The 22,020-nt window shown below is 41.6% G+C and overlaps 1 protein-coding gene across 1 annotated transcript in view; it reads left to right on the top strand.

The window, feature by feature from the left end:
- LOC149411499 (semaphorin-2A-like) overlaps positions 1-22,020 on the top strand; it is a 302,491-nt gene that overhangs the window by 141,523 nt on the left and 138,948 nt on the right. The gene's annotated exons all lie outside the window — the stretch shown is intronic.

Here is a 22,020-nt window from a genome sequence, read left to right as displayed (position 1 = left end):
GGGCGATAAGCCACTCAGGCAACACTTTTTTTTTAGGGAGGTAAACCAACCCTCACTTTTCACTGAGTCTACTTCTCCGTTGGAGATAAAACACACTTCGAAGAAATTCTATCTACTCTACCTGACCTGGTTATTGGGTAAGTCTTTCGAAGAGAATTTATACAATAAGACAAAATAATCATCCTTGGAAAGCATTATTTCGTAATAGTAGAAAAAACTTTTAACCTTTACACACACGCAGGTGTGTAAGGTGGTTTAATCGAGTGGAACTGTCAACAACCAATCTTATAGATGTGGTGCAATTAGTAGTAGTATACATCCATTGTTGTAAATGGAGTCATTGGTCGAAGATTGTATACATCCATTGTTGTAAATGGAGCCATTGGTCGAAAATTGTATACATCCATTGTTGTAAATGGTGCAATTGGTAGAAAATTGTATTATTGTACTAATTTATAGATAAAACTTACTTTTACTAAATATAACTAAAGTTATAGAAGGAATTTAAGGAAAAGACATATGCTGAACCAGCTCTTATAATTGTATCATTAATTACTATGAAATTATTAAACAAAATATCAAGAGTACTAACATAAGTATACCATTTCCAAACATGACAAGATAATTATAATAAAGTAAACAAAAATATATTTGGTAAAATTCAATTCTTAATAATAAAATTTTTAAAACTGCTTAGAAAACAAAGATGTACTGGACCGGTACATCTTCACTTTCTAAGTAACGGGCGAACGTATACAATATGCACATAAGTATATATTAAGAAACCTAGAATATACGGGGATAGTGGGAAAGTATCACCGTGCATTCCAAGATTTGGGCAGTTTATATATCCCATGCTACCTAACTTTCACTTGTTTAGTCAAAGCCATATTTCACGTCGTTTTTTTTTTTTTTTTTTTTTTTTAATTATTGTCTTATAAGCTTATCTGAACAACATCATTGTCGTGTAACAAACTCGAGTAGGATACTAGAGTGTTATACTAAATTTATTATGTTTCTTTCTATTATTTACCGATTATACTAACCATTTTACGAAATTTCTATATTTTCTAAAAGAAAATTAACTAGGACAGGACTAAGGACTGTCATAATGCTGGGTCGCTCCAACTCGGGTGATCAAGCCGCTTTGTGCTCCCGTGCATTGAAAAATATTTGAAATATTAATTAATTGAGAGTACTTGGTAGGGTGGCCAGACCCACCAAAGCACTATCAGAAACATATTAATCCGGTATATTTTCTGACTTGACGATGTCTTTCACGTGAAAGTTACCAGTTTCCTTACCTTTGAGGTCTGCTAATGTATAGATTAAGTCTGATTTTTTCTTCACGACTATATTTTGCACAAAGCGTGGAGCTAGTTTCTGTGCAAAGTAATTTAAAGCGTTTGATTGGACGAAATTTCTACGCCAAACCCTGTCTCCGACTTGAAAACTAACATGTTTTCTCCGCAGGTTATAATGGTTTGCTCCTTTTTGATAAGCTTTTAGTAAAGCATCTGAGACTTGCTCATAAACTGATGACAGTTCTTCTAATTTTTGTGCGTAGATTCTCTGACTAGTATAATTTTGTGAATTAGATTCCGTATCAGCTATAGGGTTACGATGCAAATCACCGTCTAATATTTGCTCCCGACCATGCATTAGAAAATAAGGTGTAAAACCCGTAGCGCAATTTACGGAATTGTTCATAGCTGATTGTATTTGTGGTAAAAATTTTGACCAATTACGGTGGTCTGATTCAACTAATATCGATAATGCGGTGCCCAAAGTTTGGTTATATCTCTCTACCACATTATTTTGAGGGGTATAATAAGAGTTATAAAACGGAGGAGGTATATTATAATTATTTAATAAGTCCTTAAATTCTTTGGATACAAACTGACGGCCGTTATCACAAACAATGGTGCGCGGTACGCCATGTACAAGAAAGATACTTTCTTCTAAACTCTTCACAATGCTTCGCGCGGTACCTTTGCGCAACGGGAACAGCCAGGTAAACTTTGAAAAAACATCGACACAGGATAAAATAACGGTAAAACCAGAGTAACTTCTCGGTAATGGACCTACCAAATCCAACGATAACATTTGCATTGGACGTGTAACTTTTTTTGGATGTGATGAAATACCGTTAGGTGAGGCCGTACTGATTTTGTGGGCCTTACAGACCGTACAGCGATTTACAAATTGTTTAATGTCTCTGTACATATTTGGCCAAAAATACCGTAATTGTGCTTTTTTATAAGTTTTAAAAACGCCGGGGTGACAAGATCGAATAGACTCGTGAACACTACTTAAAATGTCTAATCTTTTTTCTTGAGGAATTACTTTTTTCCACGCAGTGTCTTCACACAGTGCTAAACGAGTTTTCGTGTGACGAAATAGTTCGTTTTCCCGAATTTGGAAGTTCTGAAAACGTTGGGGAAATTCTTGACAACCCTTCCAAATATTTTGATACCACTCATCTTGAATATTTCCTGAATCTATAATGGAGATTTCGGCAAGATCCATTCGCGAAAGGACATCTGGGACTATGTGTTGAGTACCTTTACGATGGATTACATCAAACGAGAATTGGGATAGGCGTGAACTCCAACGCGCGAGACGACCGCTGGGGTTGGACAGAGAACCTAACCATTTTAGACTTGAGTGGTCGGTTACAACTGTAAAATGAGTTCCTTCAATGTATGGTCTAAAGTGTGTAACGGAGTCTAGTACGGCTAAAAGTTCACGCTCAGTTATTCCATAATTACGTTCGTGAACGTTTAAGCATCTCGAAAAATAAGCAATAGGGTGCTCCTGTCCATCTATAGTTTGAATTAATACCCCCCCAATGCCTACGGAGCTTGCGTCACAGTGTATAGCGAAGGGTTTCGAAAAATCTGGACAACTTAAGACTGGGGCAGAAGTAAGTGCTTGCTTTAGTGCAATAAATGCGGATTCAGCTTCCGGTGACCATTTAAAATTACTAATTCCCTTTTTTGAACCAGTAATACTTGTTAAAGGAGCTGCAATGCTTGAAAATCCCTTGATAAACCGTCTAAAGTAACCGCACAGGCCAACAAATGCCCGAATTTGTTTAGCATTTTTCGGTATAGGAAAATCTTTAATACTATCTATCTTACTTGGATCAGTGCGAAGTCCCTGGGAATCCACCATATAGCCCAAGTATTTAAGCTCGGCTTTACAAAATTCTGACTTTTTTAAGTTAATGGTGAGACCCGCGTCTCGTAGACGTTCGTACACCCGATTTAACAAGTTTAAATGTGATTTCAAGTCTTCCGATACTAATATAAGGTCATCTAAATAGCAAAAAACATTATCATCGAAATCAGGTCCAAACAATGCATCCGCTAGTCTTTGTAATTCGCTAGGAGCATTTTTCAAACCAAACGGCATGCGAGTGAACTCAAAGAGGCCCCGCCCAGGAACAACAAATGCTGTCTTTTCACATGATTTTTTGTCCAAGGCTATTTGCCAAAATGCCTTGGAGAGGTCAATCGAGGAAACATATCTGGCACCGCCCAGTTTATCTAGGATACGCGCAATATAGGGAAGAGGGTAACTATCACGTACCGTGACGTTATTAATTTTTCGAGAATCAAGGCAGAATCTAGCTGTTCCGTCTTTTTTTGTTACAATTATTACTGGACTGGACCATGGTGAACGAGAAGGTTGAATAACCCCTAATTTTAGCATTTCATCAACTTCTGTTTCTAATTGTTTCTGCCGTGCGGGTGAAAGAGGGTAATACCGCTGTTTGATGGGTGGTCCTGTTGTAATTATTTTGTGTTTAACTAAGTGTGTTAGACCTAACCCCTTTTTTTCAAAAGAAATTGACTCGAATTTTTTTACTATTTTAGAGAGTTCCCTGTTCTCTTCAATAGTTAGGGATGAGGCTGGCCGAATAGCCCGCAACCCACTAATATTTCCTTCCGAAACAGGAAGAGTAGCTTTCGAAAACAGTTCCGGTGCGATGTGGAACTCCTTCCAAAAGTTAACTCCTAGAATAATTGAAGGCGACAATGTCGGGATGACGTAGAAAAGAATTTCCTTTGTGGATGATTTATACCTGACCGGCAATGACATTGTCCCTAAGACTGGTTGGTTTGAACCGTCCGCTGTATAAACACTAAACTTAACTTTAACTAACTTAATACCTAATTCCTTAAAAATTTTATAACTATTGCCTCCTAGACATGACAATGAAGCGCCGCTGTCTAGCATTCCACTGTAGAAATTATTTATAATATGTACATAAGTATAAGGACGGTTATCATTTTCAATAGCCATCTCCCGTGGCAGCGGGCCCACTGTTCCGGTTGATGGGGATGAAAGAAATTTATCAACTATTCGGAGCCAACTCTCCCACTCGCTTTTCCTCTGCGCCAAGGACGGCTTGTAGCAAGAGAGACTCCGACCTAGTTTTTTGACTTTTTATGAGCTTTGTCATTGATAGCTCCCACTTTAGGATTGTTAGACCTTGAATTTTTCTTCCTGCAATCTTCTATAACGTGTCCCGATAGTTTACAATATGAACAGAATGGTTTATTGTAAAACGTTCTAGAATTTTCGTGTGCAGTTTTTGTATATGTGTTAGAAGTAGAAGAAGACGGTTTATTGTATTTATAATTATTATCTCTGTTTCCAAGACTAACTTTAGTATAGTTGTTGGAATAATTGTTGTTATTTGGTTTTCTGTACTGATTTTGGTTATAACCTTGGTGTCTATGCATATTATTATTATTAAAATTAGGTGTTTGTCTAGCAGTACTATCAAATTTCTCCGGTTTATTAGTGACAGGTAAGTCTACTTTTGGTTGAGAAACGTTGAAAGATACGAAATCATCCGACAGTGATGCATAAGATTCCAAGTTGCCTGCATGAGTAGTCAATTGCTCGAATGTCGATATATCTCTTGAGACTAGTAAATTTGTATACATAGGCAATAAAGCTTTTTTTGCCAACCGCAAAAGTTCTAATTCCGGTAGTTTAGCTTCAAGCATATTGTTTAATGATTTCATTCTGAGAGTGAATTCTAGCACTGACATACCTTTAGGTTGTGTCATGTTAAATAGTTTTACCTTAAGATCTGTTTGAAGGTCGTTTGCTTCAAATTGTCTTATCAAAAGTTTTGAAAGATCGTCCCATTTCAAATCCTGAGTGTAAATAGACCTGAACCACAGGAGTGCTAAACCTTCTAAAAGATCAGGAAAAACGCGTACAAGATGATCCTGGTTAAAATTTTTTGTCCTACATTTCTCCTCAATTAATAGTAAGAATTCCCTTACACTACTTTTTCCGTCATATTTCAGTTTCCAACCGTCTACGTTATTTGAGTGTGAGTCCCTATAAATAATCTTCGTTTGTTTAATTATGTGGGCTTTCTTAATGGTTGTGTCGTCTAATTCAGAATCCGATGATTCAGAATTCACTTCACTTATAGCAGGTATTTTAATCTCTTTATTATAAGCGCGCGCCTGTAAACGTAACTCATGAGAAGTCGACGATGGATCAATATTCCTGTCTTTAAGTTCTTTAATGAGAACCTCCTTCGAAGCCCCATTGATATTTGGTATTGGTATTGGTGAAGACATGATTACGTTCTTTGATGTTCAGATAGAAAGAAAGAAGTAAAAGAAGAGAAAAATAAATATTTAATTTTTTTTGTTTATAAAACAAAAGAAACTCTTCATTGACGGCTGTAGTATCATTAGACGTAATATAAGCTCAACTTCTATTGTACAATTGTGAAAAAAAACAAAAAAAAAATTGTTAAAAAAAATATGCTCCACCCTAATGAGAATTGCGAAAAATGGACCACCCTATTATATTGTGAAACGTTATTAAACGTCGGCCTAATGTAATTGTCAATCAAAGATATCATTTAATTTGGGCGAAAAAAAATGACGTAGGTATGTATATAAATAATATTGAGTGTTTGTTGACTTACGAGTAATTAAAACGCATATCGATTGTAATGTGGACTTACAATTTGTATTGTAGAACGCCGACATAAATGTTTTTAATATTATGTATATTAGCGTAAAAATCTAATAATATTATAAAACGCAAATATGCCTTGATCAAACAAGTGAATGACATCGTAAAATAATCGTAAATAATTATGAATTAGACAGTTTGACATAACCTCCCATATAATCATCTTGTTTACCAATTAGTGTTGACATAAAATTTGACAGCTACAAAAGCATAGATAAATCATAGATTTCATGAAAGATGAAAGTTTACGCAAGATTTTACCATAGAATAACGCAAATTATGAATTATCGTTACAAGAATACTGAGTGTATTTGAGGTTATGAAACAATATTCAAATCACTTGACATATGTGATACAATATTATGTCAATTAATCATGAAACATTTCACCAAAATCAGCACAACATGCAATCACCACGAGCCAAAACACGTTGAGGCGCCAATTGTTACCGGCCATATTTTATATTAAATGCCATCCCGAACTTTGCAGATTTTCTGCGCGCCAATACTCGGTCCTCGAGTAATGTTCGGGATGGGCAGAGCATGAAACTGTCGCCAAGGCATGGGCACACAAAGGATTACAGGTTCTACTGATTGTAGTGAAATGAAAGCAGTAGTTTTGTTTTTGCACATTATAAAACATGGAGAATATATTTAAGTAAGCATGTTACATATTATGACTCGGCACTTACCCCCAGGGATCAAAACTTGGTTCTTAATTCTATCTAAAACTGATTAACCACTTAATTACGGAAAGTGAGCGGGGAGCTTCCATACGGCCGGCGGTGGTCTGTCCCAGACAGATCGAGCTGGCACCATCAGGGCTTTGGTCCAGGAGACGGGTCTAGCGTCTCCGACAAGGTGGCTGATAAGCGGTTCTGGAGCGTATCGGGTCTATCGTTTATGTAACATTAATGGAGCGAATCCATCCATTGAGCTGATCGGCAGATTACTTGAGCGGGTGCCGTCCGGGCTTGTGATTTTATTATCCGTATCTTATTAAGAAAAATACGGCTTGTATCGCGCCACTTGAGGTGAATGCTTCATTTCCCGGAGTCCGCGGAATAACGATTTGCAAGGGATCGCGTATATAAACTTCAGTAGAACATTATTTGTGATCTTCACGAACACACACACGGTCATCCATTATACGGACGTTTATTTAATAGAGCCTGCACCGACTTGGTTTTTGTAAAAAAGAACCGAATAACCCGCATCAGGAATACTGATGTACACTTTTTAATACGATCGCCCATCCAGGGTAAAAATGAATTATAATCTCATTGACTGTGCGATCATTACACGGCCGTCCCGCTCGTGTAACAATTCCAGAGTACCCAGCGAAAGGAAACGGAAACAAACAATAGACTGCCCGGCGGTCTATTTGTTGCCAGACCGTGCTCTCTATAATTTTAATCAAAATTAATGCTATGAATGGTACTTGTTCTGAAGAGGTGTTTTAAATAATTACTTTTAAATAAGACTTAACACCGCTTCATAACATAACTTAGAAGTTTTGTAGATTGCGGAATCGTGTTTTGGAAGGCGCGAGTCAATTGCGCCTTAATATTCGAGTTCTGGTTTGCTGCTTAGCTAAGAAGTTGTGTAGATTGCGGATTCATGATTTGGTAGGCGCGAGCAATTGCGCCTTAATATTCGAGTTCTGGTTTGCTGCTTAGATAAGAAGTTGTGTAGATTGCGGAATCGTGTTTTGGTAGGCGCGAGTCAATTGCGCCTTAATATTCGAGTTCTGGTTTGCTGCTTAGCTAAGAAGTTGTGTAGATTGCGGAATCGTGTTTTGGTAGGCGCGAGTCAGTTGCGCCTTAATATTCGAGTTCTGGTTTGCTGCTTAGCTAAGAAGTTGTGTAGATTGCGGAATCGTGTTTGGTAGGCGCGAGTTAATTGCGCCTTAATATTCGAGTTCTGTTTGCTGCTTAGCTAAGAAGTTGTGTATACTGCGGATTCATGATTTGGTAGGCGCGAGCAATTGCGCCTTCATATCCGAGTTCTGGTTTGCTGCTTAGCTAAGAAGTTGTGTAGATTGCAGAATCGTGTTTTGGTAGGCGCGAGCAATTGCGCCTTTTTATTCGAGTTCTGGTTTTCTGCTTAGCTGAGAAGTTGTGTAGATTGCGGAATCGTGTTTTGGTAGGCGCGAGTTAATTGCGCCTTAATATTCGAGTTCTGGTTTGCTGCTTAGCTAAGAAGTTGTGTAGATTGCGGATTCATGATTTGGTAGGCGCGAGCAATTGCGCCTTAATATTCGAGTTCTGGTTTGCTGCTTAGCTAAGAAGATGTGTAGATTGCGGAATCGTGTTTTGGTAGGCGCGAGCAATTGCGCCTTAATATTCGAGTTCTGGTTTTCTGATTAGCTAAGAAGTTGTGTAGATTGCGGAACCGTGTTTTGGTAGGCGCGAGTTAATTGCGCCTTAATATTCGAGTTCTGGTTTGCTGCTTAGCTAAGAAGTTGTGTAGATTGCGGATTCATGATTTGGTAGGCGCGAGCAATTGCGCCTTAATATTCGAGTTCTGGTTTGCTGCTTAGCTAAGAAGATGTGTAGATTGCGGAATCGTGTTTTGGAAGGCGCGAGCAATTGCGCCTTCATATTCGAGTTCTGGTTTGCTGCTTAACTAAGAAGTTGTGTAGATTGCGGAACCGTGTTTTGGTAGGCGCGAGTTAATTGCGCCTTAATATTCGAGTTCTGGTTTGCTGCTTAGCTAAGAAGATGTGTAGATTGAGGAATCGTGTTTTGGAAGGCGCGAGCAATTGCGCCTTCATATTCGAGTTCTGGTTTGCTGCTTAACTAAGAAGTTGTGTAGATTGCGGAATCGTGTTTTAGGAGGCGCGAGTCAATTGCGCCTTAATATTCGAGTTCTGGTTTGCTGCTTAGCTAAGAAGTTGTGTAGATTGCGGAATCGTGTTTTGGTAGGAGCGAGCAATTGCGCCTTAATATTCGAGTTCTGGTTTTCTGCTTACCAAAGAAGTTGTGTAGATTGCGGAATCGTGTTTTGGTAGGCGCGAGCAATTGCGCCTTAATATTCGAGTTCTGGTTTGCTGCTTAGCTAAGAAGTTGTGTAGATTGCGGATTCATGATTTGGTAGGCGCGAGCAATTGCGCCTTAATATTCGAGTTCTGGTTTGCTGCTTAGCTAAGAAGATGTGTAGATTGCGGAATCGTGTTTTGGTAGGCGCGAGCAATTGCGCCTTAATATTCGAGTTCTGGTTTTCTGATTAGCTAAGAAGTTGTGTAGATTGCGGAACCGTGTTTTGGTAGGCGCGAGTTAATTGCGCCTTAATATTCGAGTTCTGGTTTGCTGCTTAGCTAAGAAGTTGTGTAGATTGCGGATTCATGATTTGGTAGGCGCGAGCAATTGCGCCTTAATATTCGAGTTCTGGTTTGCTGCTTAGCTAAGAAGATGTGTAGATTGCGGAATCGTGTTTTGGTAGGCGCGAGCAATTGCGCCTTAATATTCGAGTTCTGGTTTTCTGATTAGCTAAGAAGTTGTGTAGATTGCGGAACCGTGTTTTGGTAGGCGCGAGTTAATTGCGCCTTAATATTCGAGTTCTGGTTTGCTGCTTAGCTAAGAAGATGTGTAGATTGCGGAATCGTGTTTTGGAAGGCGCGAGCAATTGCGCCTTCATATTCGAGTTCTGGTTTGCTGCTTAACTAAGAAGTTGTGTAGATTGCGGAATCGTGTTTTGGAAGGCGCGAGTCAAATGCGCCTTAATATTCGAGTTCTGGTTTGCTGCTTAGCTAAGAAGTTGTGTAGATTGCGGAATCGTGTTTTGGTAGGAGCGAGCAATTGCGCCTTAATATTCGAGTTCTGGTTTGCTGCTTAGCTAAGAAGTTGTGTAGATTGCGGATTCATGATTTAATAGGCGCGAGCAATTGCGCCTTAATATTCGAGTTCTGGTTTGCTGCTTAGCTAAGAAGATGTGTAGATTGCGGAATCGTGTTTTGGTAGGCGCGAGCAATTGCGCCTTAATATTCGAGTTCTGGTTTTCTGATTAGCTAAGAAGTTGTGTAGATTGCGGAACCGTGTTTTGGTAGGCGCGAGTTAATTGCGCCTTAATATTCGAGTTCTGGTTTGCTGCTTAGCTAAGAAGTTGTGTAGATTGCGGATTCATGATTTGGTAGGCGCGAGCAATTGCGCCTTAATATTCGAGTTCTGGTTTGCTGCTTAGCTAAGAAGATGTGTAGATTGCGGAATCGTGTTTTGAAAGGCGCGAGCAATTGCGCCTTCATATTCGAGTTCTGGTTTGCTGCTTAACTAAGAAGTTGTGTAGATTGCGGAATCGTGTTTTAGGAGGCGCGAGTCAATTGCGCCTTAATATTCGAGTTCTGGTTTGCTGCTTAGCTAAGAAGTTGTGTAGATTGCGGAATCGTGTTTTGGTAGGAGCGAGCAATTGCGCCTTAATATTCGAGTTCTGGTTTTCTGCTTACCAAAGAAGTTGTGTAGATATCGGAATCGTGTTTTGGTAGGCGCGAGCAATTGCGCCTTAATATTCGAGTTCTGGTTTGCTGCTTAGCTAAGAAGATGTGTAGATTGCGGAATCGTGTTTTGGAAGGCGCGAGCAATTGCGCCTTCATATTCGAGTTCTGGTTTGCTGCTTAACTAAGAAGTTGTGTAGATTGCGGAATCGTGTTTTAGGAGGCGCGAGTCAATTGCGCCTTAATATTCGAGTTCTGGTTTGCTGCTTAGCTAAGAAAGTGTGTAGATTGCGGATTCATGATTTGGTAGGCGCGAGCAATTGCGCCTTTATATTCGAGTTCTGGTTTGCTGCTTAGCTAAGAAGTTGTGTAGATTGCGGATTCATGATTTGGTAGGCGCGAGCAATTGCGCCTTTATATTCGGGTTCTGGTTTGCTGCTTAACTAAGAAGTTTTGTAGATTGCGGAATCGTGTTTTGGAAGGCGCGAGTCAATTGCGCCTTAATATTCGAGTTCTGGTTTGCTGCTTAGCTAAGAAGTTGTGTAGATTGCGGATTCATGATTTGGTAGGCGCGAGCAATTGCGCCTTTATATTCGGGTTCTGGTTTGCTGCTTAACTAAGAAGTTTTGTAGATTGCGGAATCGTGTTTTGGAAGGCGCGAGTCAATTGCGCCTTAATATTCGAGTTCTGGTTTGCTGCTTAGCTAAGAAGTTGTGTAGATTGCGGAATCGTGTTTTGGTAGGCGCGAGTCAATTGCGCCTTAATATTCGAGTTCTGGTTTGCTGCTTAGCTAAGAAAGTGTGTAGATTGCGGATTCATGATTTGGTAGGCGCGAGCAATTGCGCCTTAATATTCGAGTTCTGGTTTGCTGCTTAGATAAGAAGTTGTGTAGATTGCGGAATCGTGTTTTGGTAGGCGCGAGTCAATTGCGCCTTAATATTCGAGTTCTGGTTTGCTGCTTAGCTAAGAAGTTGTGTAGATTGCGGAATCGTGTTTTGGTAGGCGCGAGTCAGTTGCGCCTTAATATTCGAGTTCTGGTTTGCTGCTTAGCTAAGAAGTTGTGTAGATTGCGGAATCGTGTTTGGTAGGCGCGAGTTAATTGCGCCTTAATATTCGAGTTCTGTTTGCTGCTTAGCTAAGAAGTTGTGTATACTGCGGATTCATGATTTGGTAGGCGCGAGCAATTGCGCCTTCATATCCGAGTTCTGGTTTGCTGCTTAGCTAAGAAGTTGTGTAGATTGCAGAATCGTGTTTTGGTAGGCGCGAGCAATTGCGCCTTTTTATTCGAGTTCTGGTTTTCTGCTTAGCTGAGAAGTTGTGTAGATTGCGGAATCGTGTTTTGGTAGGCGCGAGTTAATTGCGCCTTAATATTCGAGTTCTGGTTTGCTGCTTAGCTAAGAAGTTGTGTAGATTGCGGATTCATGATTTGGTAGGCGCGAGCAATTGCGCCTTAATATTCGAGTTCTGGTTTGCTGCTTAGCTAAGAAGATGTGTAGATTGCGGAATCGTGTTTTGGTAGGCGCGAGCAATTGCGCCTTAATATTCGAGTTCTGGTTTTCTGATTAGCTAAGAAGTTGTGTAGATTGCGGAACCGTGTTTTGGTAGGCGCGAGTTAATTGCGCCTTAATATTCGAGTTCTGGTTTGCTGCTTAGCTAAGAAGTTGTGTAGATTGCGGATTCATGATTTGGTAGGCGCGAGCAATTGCGCCTTAATATTCGAGTTCTGGTTTGCTGCTTAGCTAAGAAGATGTGTAGATTGCGGAATCGTGTTTTGGAAGGCGCGAGCAATTGCGCCTTCATATTCGAGTTCTGGTTTGCTGCTTAACTAAGAAGTTGTGTAGATTGCGGAACCGTGTTTTGGTAGGCGCGAGTTAATTGCGCCTTAATATTCGAGTTCTGGTTTGCTGCTTAGCTAAGAAGATGTGTAGATTGAGGAATCGTGTTTTGGAAGGCGCGAGCAATTGCGCCTTCATATTCGAGTTCTGGTTTGCTGCTTAGCTAAGAAGATGTGTAGATTGCGGAATCGTGTTTTGGAAGGCGCGAGCAATTGCGCCTTCATATTCGAGTTCTGGTTTGCTGCTTAACTAAGAAGTTGTGTAGATTGCGGAATCGTGTTTTAGGAGGCGCGAGTCAATTGCGCCTTAATATTCGAGTTCTGGTTTGCTGCTTAGCTAAGAAAGTGTGTAGATTGCGGATTCATGATTTGGTAGGCGCGAGCAATTGCGCCTTTATATTCGAGTTCTGGTTTGCTGCTTAACTAAGAAGTTTTGTAGATTGCGGAATCGTGTTTTGGAAGGCGCGAGTCAATTGCGCCTTAATATTCGAGTTCTGGTTTGCTGCTTAGCTAAGAAGTTGTGTAGATTGCGGATTCATGATTTGGTAGGCGCGAGCAATTGCGCCTTTATATTCGAGTTCTGGTTTGCTGCTTAACTAAGAAGTTTTGTAGATTGCGGAATCGTGTTTTGGAAGGCGCGAGTCAATTGCGCCTTAATATTCGAGTTCTGGTTTGCTGCTTAGCTAAGAAGATGTGTAGATTGCGGAATCGTGTTTTGGTAGGCGCGAGCAATTGCGCCTTAATATTCGAGTTCTGGTTTTCTGATTAGCTAAGAAGTTGTGTAGATTGCGGAACCGTGTTTTGGTAGGCGCGAGTTAATTGCGCCTTAATATTCGAGTTCTGGTTTGCTGCTTAGCTAAGAAGATGTGTAGATTGCGGAATCGTGTTTTGGAAGGCGCGAGCAATTGCGCCTTCATATTCGAGTTCTGGTTTGCTGCTTAACTAAGAAGTTGTGTAGATTGCGGAATCGTGTTTTGGAAGGCGCGAGTCAAATGCGCCTTAATATTCGAGTTCTGGTTTGCTGCTTAGCTAAGAAGTTGTGTAGATTGCGGAATCGTGTTTTGGTAGGAGCGAGCAATTGCGCCTTAATATTCGAGTTCTGGTTTGCTGCTTAGCTAAGAAGTTGTGTAGATTGCGGATTCATGATTTAATAGGCGCGAGCAATTGCGCCTTAATATTCGAGTTCTGGTTTGCTGCTTAGCTAAGAAGATGTGTAGATTGCGGAATCGTGTTTTGGTAGGCGCGAGCAATTGCGCCTTAATATTCGAGTTCTGGTTTTCTGATTAGCTAAGAAGTTGTGTAGATTGCGGAACCGTGTTTTGGTAGGCGCGAGTTAATTGCGCCTTAATATTCGAGTTCTGGTTTGCTGCTTAGCTAAGAAGTTGTGTAGATTGCGGATTCATGATTTGGTAGGTGCGAGCAATTGCGCCTTAATATTCGAGTTCTGGTTTGCTGCTTAGCTAAGAAGATGTGTAGATTGCGGAATCGTGTTTTGAAAGGCGCGAGCAATTGCGCCTTCATATTCGAGTTCTGGTTTGCTGCTTAACTAAGAAGTTGTGTAGATTGCGGAATCGTGTTTTAGGAGGCGCGAGTCAATTGCGCCTTAATATTCGAGTTCTGGTTTGCTGCTTAGCTAAGAAGTTGTGTAGATTGCGGAATCGTGTTTTGGTAGGCGCGAGCAATTGCGCCTTAATATTCGAGTTCTGGTTTGCTGCTTAGCTAAGAAGATGTGTAGATTGCGGAATCGTGTTTTGGAAGGCGCGAGCAATTGCGCCTTCATATTCGAGTTCTGGTTTGCTGCTTAGCTAAGAAGTTGTGTAGATTGCGGATTCATGATTTGGTAGGCGCGAGCAATTGCGCCTTAATATTCGAGTTCTGGTTTGCTGCTTAGCTAAGAAGTTGTGTAGATTGCGGAATCGTGTTTTGGAAGGCGCGAGCAATTGCGCCTTCATATTCGAGTTCTGGTTTGCTGCTTAGCTAAGAAGTTGTGTAGATTGCGGAATCGTGTTTTGGTAGGCGCGAGTCAATTGCGCCTTAATATTCGAGTTCTGGTTTGCTGCTTAGCTAAGAAAGTGTGTAGATTGCGGATTCATGATTTGGTAGGCGCGAGCAATTGCGCCTTTATATTCGAGTTCTGGTTTGCTGCTTAGCTAAGAAGTTGTGTAGATTGCGGATTCATGATTTGGTAGGCGCGAGCAATTGCGCCTTTATATTCGAGTTCTGGTTTGCTGCTTAACTAAGAAGTTTTGTAGATTGCGGAATCGTGTTTTGGAAGGCGCGAGTCAATTGCGCCTTAATATTCGAGTTCTGGTTTGCTGCTTAGCTAAGAAGTTGTGTAGATTGCGGATTCATGATTTGGTAGGCGCGAGCAATTGCGCCTTAATATTCGAGTTCTGGTTTGCTGCTTAGCTAAGAAGTTGTGTAGATTGCGGAATCGTGTTTTGGTAGGCGCGAGTCAATTGCGCCTTAATATTCGAGTTCTGGTTTGCTGCTTAGCTAAGAAGTTGTGTAGATTGCGGAATCGTGTTTTGCTAGGCGCGAGTCAATTGCGCCTTAATATTCGAGTTCTGGTTTGCTGCTTAGCTAAGAAGTTGTGGAGATTGCGGAATCGTGTTTGGTAGGCGCGAGTTAATTGCGCCTTAATATTCGAGTTCTGTTTGCTGCTTAGCTAAGAAGTTGTGTATACTGCGGATTCATGATTTGGTAGGCGCGAGCAATTGCGCCTTAATATTCGAGTTCTGGTTTGCTGCTTAGCTAAGAAGTTGTGTATACTGCGGATTCATGATTTGGTAGGCGCGAGCAATTGCGCCTTCATATCCGAGTTCTGGTTTGCTGCTTAGCTAAGAAGATGTGTAGATTGCGGAATCGTGTTTTGGTAGGCGCGAGTCAATTGCGCCTTAATATTCGAGTTCTGGTTTGCTGCTTAGCTAAGAAGTTGTGTAGATTGCGGAACCGTGTTTTGGTAGGCGCGAGTTAATTGCGCCTTAATATTCGAGTTCTGGTTTGCTGCTTAGCTAAGAAGTTGTGTATACTGCGGATTCATGATTTGGTAGGCGCGAGCAATTGCGCCTTCATATCCGAGTTCTGGTTTGCTGCTTAGCTAAGAAGTTGTGTAGATTGCAGAATCGTGTTTTGGTAGGCGCGAGCAATTGCGCCTTAATATTCGAGTTCTGTTTGCTGCTTAGCTTAGAAGTTGTGTAGATTGCGGAATCGTGTTTTGGTAGGCGCGAGCAATTGCGCCTTAATATTCGAGTTCTGGTTTGCTGCTTAGCTAAGAAGTTGTGTAGATTGCGGATTCATGATTTGGTAGGCGCAAGCAATTGCGCCTTAATATTCGAGTTCTGGTTTGCTGCTTAACTAAGAAGTTGTGTAGATTGCGGAATCGTGTTTTGGAAAGCGCGAGTCAAATGCGCCTTAATATTCGAGTTCTGGTTTGCTGCTTAGCTAAGAAGTTGTGTAGATTGCGGAATCGTGTTTTGGTAGGAGCGAGCAATTGCGCCTTAATATTCGAGTTCTGGTTTGCTGCTTAGCTAAGAAGTTGTGTAGATTGCGGATTCATGATTTAATAGGCGCGAGCAATTGCGCCTTAATATTCGAGTTCTGGTTTGCTGCTTAGCTAAGAAGATGTGTAGATTGCGGAATCGTGTTTTGGTAGGCGCGAGCAATTGCGCCTTAATATTCGAGTTCTGGTTTTCTGATTAGCTAAGAAGTTGTGTAGATTGCGGAACCGTGTTTTGGTAGGCGCGAGTTAATTGCGCCTTAATATTCGAGTTCTGGTTTGCTGCTTAGCTAAGAAGTTGTGTATACTGCGGATTCATGATTTGGTAGGCGCGAGCAATTGCGCCTTCATATCCGAGTTCTGGTTTGCTGCTTAGCTAAGAAGTTGTGTAGATTGCAGAATCGTGTTTTGGTAGGCGCGAGCAATTGCGCCTTAATATTCGAGTTCTGTTTGCTGCTTAGCTTAGAAGTTGTGTAGATTGCGGAATCGTGTTTTGGTAGGCGCGAGCAATTGCGCCTTAATATTCGAGTTCTGGTTTGCTGCTTAGCTAAGAAGTTGTGTAGATTGCGGATTCATGATTTGGTAGGCGCAAGCAATTGCGCCTTAATATTCGAGTTCTGGTTTGCTGCTTAGCTAAGAAGTTGTGTAGATTGAAGAATCGTGTTTTGCTCGGCGCGAGCAATTGCGCCTTAATATTCGAGTTCTGGTTTGCTGCTTAGCTAAGAAGTTGTGTAGATTGCGGAATCGTGTTTTGGCAGGCGCGATCAATTGCGCCTTAATATTCGAGTTCTGGTTTGCTTTTTAGCTAAGAAGTTATGTAGATTGCGGATTCATGATTTGGTAGACGCGAGCAATTGCGCCTTAATATTCGAGTTCTGGTTTTCTGCTTAGCTAGGAAGTTGTGTAGATTGCGGAATCGTGTTTTGGTAGGCGCGATTAATTGCGCCTTAATATTCGAGTTCTGGTTTTCTGCTTTGCTAAGAAGTTGTGTAGATTGCGGAATCGTGTTTTGGTAGGCGCGAGCAATTGCGCCTTAATATTCGAGTTCTGGTTTGCTGCTTAGCTAAGAAGTTGTGTAGATTGCGGATTCATGATTTGGTAGACGCGAGCAATTGCGCCTTAATATTCGAGTTCTGGTTTTCTGCTTAGCTAGGAAGTTGTGTAGATTGCGGAATCGTGTTTTGGTAGGCGCGATTAATTGCGCCTTAATATTCGAGTTCTGGTTTTCTGCTTTGCTAAGAAGTTGTGTAGATTGCGGAATCGTGTTTTGGTAGGCGCGAGCAATTGCGCCTTAATATTCGAGTTCTGGTTTGCTGCTTAGCTAAGAAGTTGTGTAGATTGCGGAATCGTGTTTTGGTAGGCGCGAGCAATTGCGCCTTCATATTCGAGTTCTGGTTTGCTGCTTAGCTAAGAAGTTGTGTAGATTGCGGAATCGTATTTTGGTAGGCGCCAGCAATTGCGCCTTAATATTCGAGTTCTGTTTGCTGCTTAGCTTAGAAGTTGTGTAGATTGCGGAATCATGTTTTGGTAGGCGCGAGCAATTGCGCCTTAATATTCGAGTTCTGGTTTGCTGCTGAGCTAAGAAGTTGTGTAGATTGCGGAATCTCGTTTTGGTAGGAGCGAGCAATTGCGCCTTAATATTCGAGTTCTGGTTTGCTGCTTAGCTAAGAAGTTGTGTAGATTGCGGAATCGTGTTTTGGCAGGCGCGAGCAATTGCGCCTTAATATTCGAGTTCTGGTTTGCTTCTTAGCTAAGAAGTTATGTAGATTGCGGATTCATGATTTGGTAGACGCGAGCAATTGCGCCTTAATATTCGAGTTCTGGTTTTCTGCTTAGCTAGGAAGTTGTGTAGATTGCGGAATCGTGTTTTGGTAGGCGCGATCAATTGCGCCTTAATATTCAAGTTCTGGTTTTCTGCTAAGCTAAGAAGTTGTGTAGATTGCGGAATCGTGCTTTGGTAGGCGCGAGCAATTGCGCCTTCATATTCGAGTTCTGGTTTGCTGCTTAGCTAAGAAGTTGTGTAGATTGCGGAATCGTGTTTTGGTAGGCGCCAGCAATTGCGCCTTAATATTCGAGTTCTGTTTGCTGCTTAGCTTAGAAGTTGTGTAGATTGCGGAATCATGTTTTGGTAGGCGCGAGCAATTGCGCCTTAATATTCGAGTTCTTGTTTGCTGCTTAGCTAAGAAGAAGTGTAGATTGCGGAATCGTGTTTTGGTAGGCGCGAGCAATTGCGCCTTAATATTCGAGTTCTGGTTTTCTGCTAAGCTAAGAAGTTGTGTAGATTGCGGAATCGTGTTTTGGTAGGCGCCAGCAATTGCGCCTTAATATTCGAGTTCTGTTTGCTGCTTAGCTTAGAAGTTGTGTAGATTGCGGAATCATGTTTTGGTAGGCGCGAGCAATTGGACCTTAATATCCGAGTTCTGGTTTGCCGCTTGGCTTAGAAGTTGTGTAGATATCGGAATCGTCATTTGTAGGCGCGAGCAATTGCGCCTTTATATTCTAGTTCTGGTTTGCTGCTTAGCTAAGAAGTTATGTAGATTGCGGATTCATGATTTGGTAGGCACGAGCAATTGCGCCTTAATATTCGAGTTCTGGTTTGCTGCTTAGCTAAGAAGTTGTGTAGATTGCGGAATCGTGTTTTGGTAGGCACGAGTTAATTGCGCCTTCATATTCGAGTTCTGGTTTGCTGCTTAACTAAGAAGTTGTGTAGATTGCGGAATCGTGTTTTGGTAGGAGCGAGCAATTGCGCCTTAATATTCGAGTTCTGGTTTGCTGCTAAGCTAAGAAGTTGTGTAGATTGAAGAATCGTGTTTTGGTCGGCGCGAGCAATTGCGCCTTAATATTCGAGTTCTGGTTTGCTGCTTAGCTAAGAAGTTGTGTAGATTGCGGAATCGTGTTTTGGCAGGCGCGAGCAATTGCGCCTTAATATTCGAGTTCTGGTTTTCTGCTTTGCTAAGAAGTTGTGTAGATTGCGGAATCGTGTTTTGGTAGGCGCGAGCAATTGCGCCTTAATATTCGAGTTCTGGTTTGCTGCTTAGCTAAGAAGTTGTGTAGATTGCGGAATCGTGTTTTGGTAGGCGCGAGTCAATTGCGCCTTAATATTCGAGTTCTGGTTTGCTGCTTAGCTAAGAAGTTGTGTAGATTGCGGAATCGTGTTTTGGTAGGCGCGATCAATTGCGCCTTAATATTCGAGTTCTGGTTTTCTGCTTTGCTAAGAAGTTGTGTAGATTGCGGAATCGTGTTTTGGTAGGCGCGAGCAATTGCGCCTTAATATTCGAGTTCTGGTTTGCTGCTTAGCTAAGAAGTTGTGTAGATTGCGGAATCGTGTTTTGGTAGGCGCGAGTCAATTGCGCCTTAATATTCGAGTTCTGGTTTGCTGCTTAGCTAAGAAGTTGTGTAGATTGCGGAATCGTGTTTTGGTAGGCACGATCAATTGCGCCTTAATATTCAAGTTCTGGTTTTCTGCTAAGCTAAGAAGTTGTGTAGATTGCGGAATCATGTTTTGGTAGGCGCGATCAATTGCGCCTTAATATTCGAGTTCTGGTTTTCTGCTAAGCTAAGAAGTTGTGTAGATTGCGGAATCGTGTTTTGGTAGGCGCCAGCAATTGCGCCTTAATATTCGAGTTCTGTTTGCTGCTTAGCTTAGAAGTTGTGTAGATTGCGGAATCATGTTTTGGTAGGCGCGAGCAATTGGACCTTAATATCCGAGTTCTGGTTTGCCGCTTGGCTTAGAAGTTGTGTAGATATCGGAATCGTCTTTTGGTAGGCGCGAGCAATTGCGCCTTTATATTCTAGTACTGTTTTGCTGCTTAGCTAAGAAGTTATGTAGATTGCGGATTCATGATTTGGTAGGCACGAGCAATTGCGCCTTAATATTCGAGTTCTGGTTTGCTGCTTAGCTAAGAAGTTGTGTAGATTGCGGAATCGTGTTTTGGTAGGCACGAGTTAATTGCGCCTTCATATTCGAGTTCTGGTTTGCTGCTTAACTAAGAAGTTGTGTAGATTGCGGAATCGTGTTTAGGAAGGCGCGAGTTAATTGCGCCTTAATATTCGAGTTCTGGTTTGCTGCTTAGCTAAGAAGTTGTGTAGATTGCGAAATCGTGTTTTGGTAGGTACGAGTTAATTGCGCCTTCATATTCGAGTTCTGGTTTGCTGCTTAACTAAGAAGTTGTGTAGATTGCGGAATCGTGTTTTGGTAGGCGCGAGCAATTGCGCCTTAATATTCTAGTTCTGGTTTGCTGCTTAGCTAAGAAGTTGTGTAGATTGCGGATTCATGATTTGGTAGGCGCGAGCAATTAGGCCTTAATATTCTAGTTCTGGTTTGCTGCTTAGCTAAGAAGTTGTTTAGATTGCGGATTCATGATTTGGTAGGCGCGAGCAATTAGGCCTTAATATTCGAGTTCTGGTTTTCTGATTAGCTAAGAAGTTGTGTAGATTGCGGAATCGTGTTTTGGTAGGCGCGAGCAATTGCGCCTTAATATTCGAGTTCTGGTTTGCTGCTTAGCTAAAAAGTTGTGTAGATTGCGGATTCATGATTTGGTAGGCGCGAGCAATTAGGCCTTAATATTCGAGTTCTGGTTTTCTGATTAGCTAAGAAGTTGTGTAGATTGCGGAATCGTCTTTTGGTAGGCGCGATCAATTGCGCCTTAATATTCGAGCTCTGGTTTGCTGCTTAGCTAAGAAGTTGTGTAGATTGCGGAATCGTGTTTTGGTAGGCGCGAGCAATTGCGCCTTCATATTCGAGTTCTGGTTTGCTGCTTAACTAAGAAGTTGTGTAGATTGCGGAATCGTGTTTTGGTAGGCGCGAGCAATTGCGCCTTCATATTCGAGTTCTTGTTTGCTGCTTAGCTAAGAAGTTGTGTAGATTGCGGAATCGTGTTTTGGTAGGCGCGAGCAATTGCGCCTTAATATTCGAGTTCTGGTTTGCTGCTTAGCTAAGAAGTTGTGTAGATTGCGAAATCGTGTTTTGGTAGGCGCGAGTCAATTGCGCCTTAATATTCGTTTTCTGGTTTTCTGCTAAGCTAAGAAGTTGTGTAGATTGCGGAATCGTGTTTTGGTAGGCGCGAGCAATTGCGCCTTCATATTCGAGTTCTGGTTCGCTGCTTAGCTAAGAAGTGGTGTAGATTGCGGAATCGTGTTTTGGAAGGCGCGAGTCAATTGCGCCTTAATATTCGAGTTCTGTTTTGCTGCTTATCTAAGAAGTTGTGTAGATTGCGGACTCGTCTTTTGGTAGGCGCGATCAATTGCGCCTTAATATTCGAGTTCTGGTTTGCTGCTTAGCTAAGAAGTTGTGTAGATTGCGGAATCGTGTTTTGGTAGGCGCGATCAATTGCGCCTTAATATTCGAGTTCTGGTTTGCTGCTTTGCTAAGAAGTTGTGTAGATTGCGGAATCGTGTTTTTGTAGGCACGAGCAATTGCGTCTTTATATTCCAGTTCTGGTTTGCTGCTTAGCTAAGAAGTTGTGTAGATTGCGGAATCGTGTTTTGGTAGGCGCGAGTCAATTGCGCCTTAATATTCGAGTTCTGGTTTGCTGCTTAGCTAAGAAGTTGTGTAGATTGCGGAATCGTGTTTTGGTAGGCACGAGTTAATTGCGCCTTCATATTCGAGTTCTGGTTTGCTGCTTAACTAAGAAGTTGTGTAGATTGCGGAATCGTGTTTAGGAAGGCGCGAGTTAATTGCGCCTTAATATTCGAGTTCTGGTTTGCTGCTTAGCTAAGAAGTTGTGTAGATTGCGAAATCGTGTTTTGGTAGACGCGAGCAATTGCACCTTCATATTCGAGTTCTGGTTTGCTGCTTAGCTTAGAAGTTGTGTAGATTGCGGAATCATGTTTTGGTAGGCGCGAGCAATTGCGCCTTTTTATTCGAGATCTGGTTTGCTGCTTAGCTTAGAAGTTGTGTAGATTGCGGAATCGTCTTTTATGGCGCGAGCAATTGCGCCTTAATATTCGAGTTCTGTTTGCTGCTTAGCGAAGAAGTTGTGTAGATTGCGGAATCGTCTTTTGGTAGGCGCGATCAATTGCGCCTTAATATTCGAGTTCTGGTTTGCTGCTTAGCTAAGAAGTTGTGTAGATTGCGGAATCGTGTTTTGGTAGGCGCGAGCAATTGCGCCTTAATATTCGAGTTCTGGTTTTTTTGATTAGCTAAGAAGTTGTGTAGATTGCGGAATCGTGTTTTGGTAGGCGCGAGCAATTGCGCCTTAATATTCGAGTTCTGGTTTTCTGCTAAGCTAGGAAGTTG

This window comes from Hesperophylax consimilis, chromosome 25 (genome assembly GCF_061612785.1).
Source record: "Hesperophylax consimilis isolate HC1 chromosome 25, BYU_Hcon_1.0, whole genome shotgun sequence".
Lineage (NCBI taxonomy): Eukaryota > Metazoa > Arthropoda > Insecta > Trichoptera > Limnephilidae > Hesperophylax > Hesperophylax consimilis.
The sequence above is the reverse complement of the archived record's forward strand: the minus strand, read 5'-3'. Positions and strand labels throughout refer to the sequence as shown.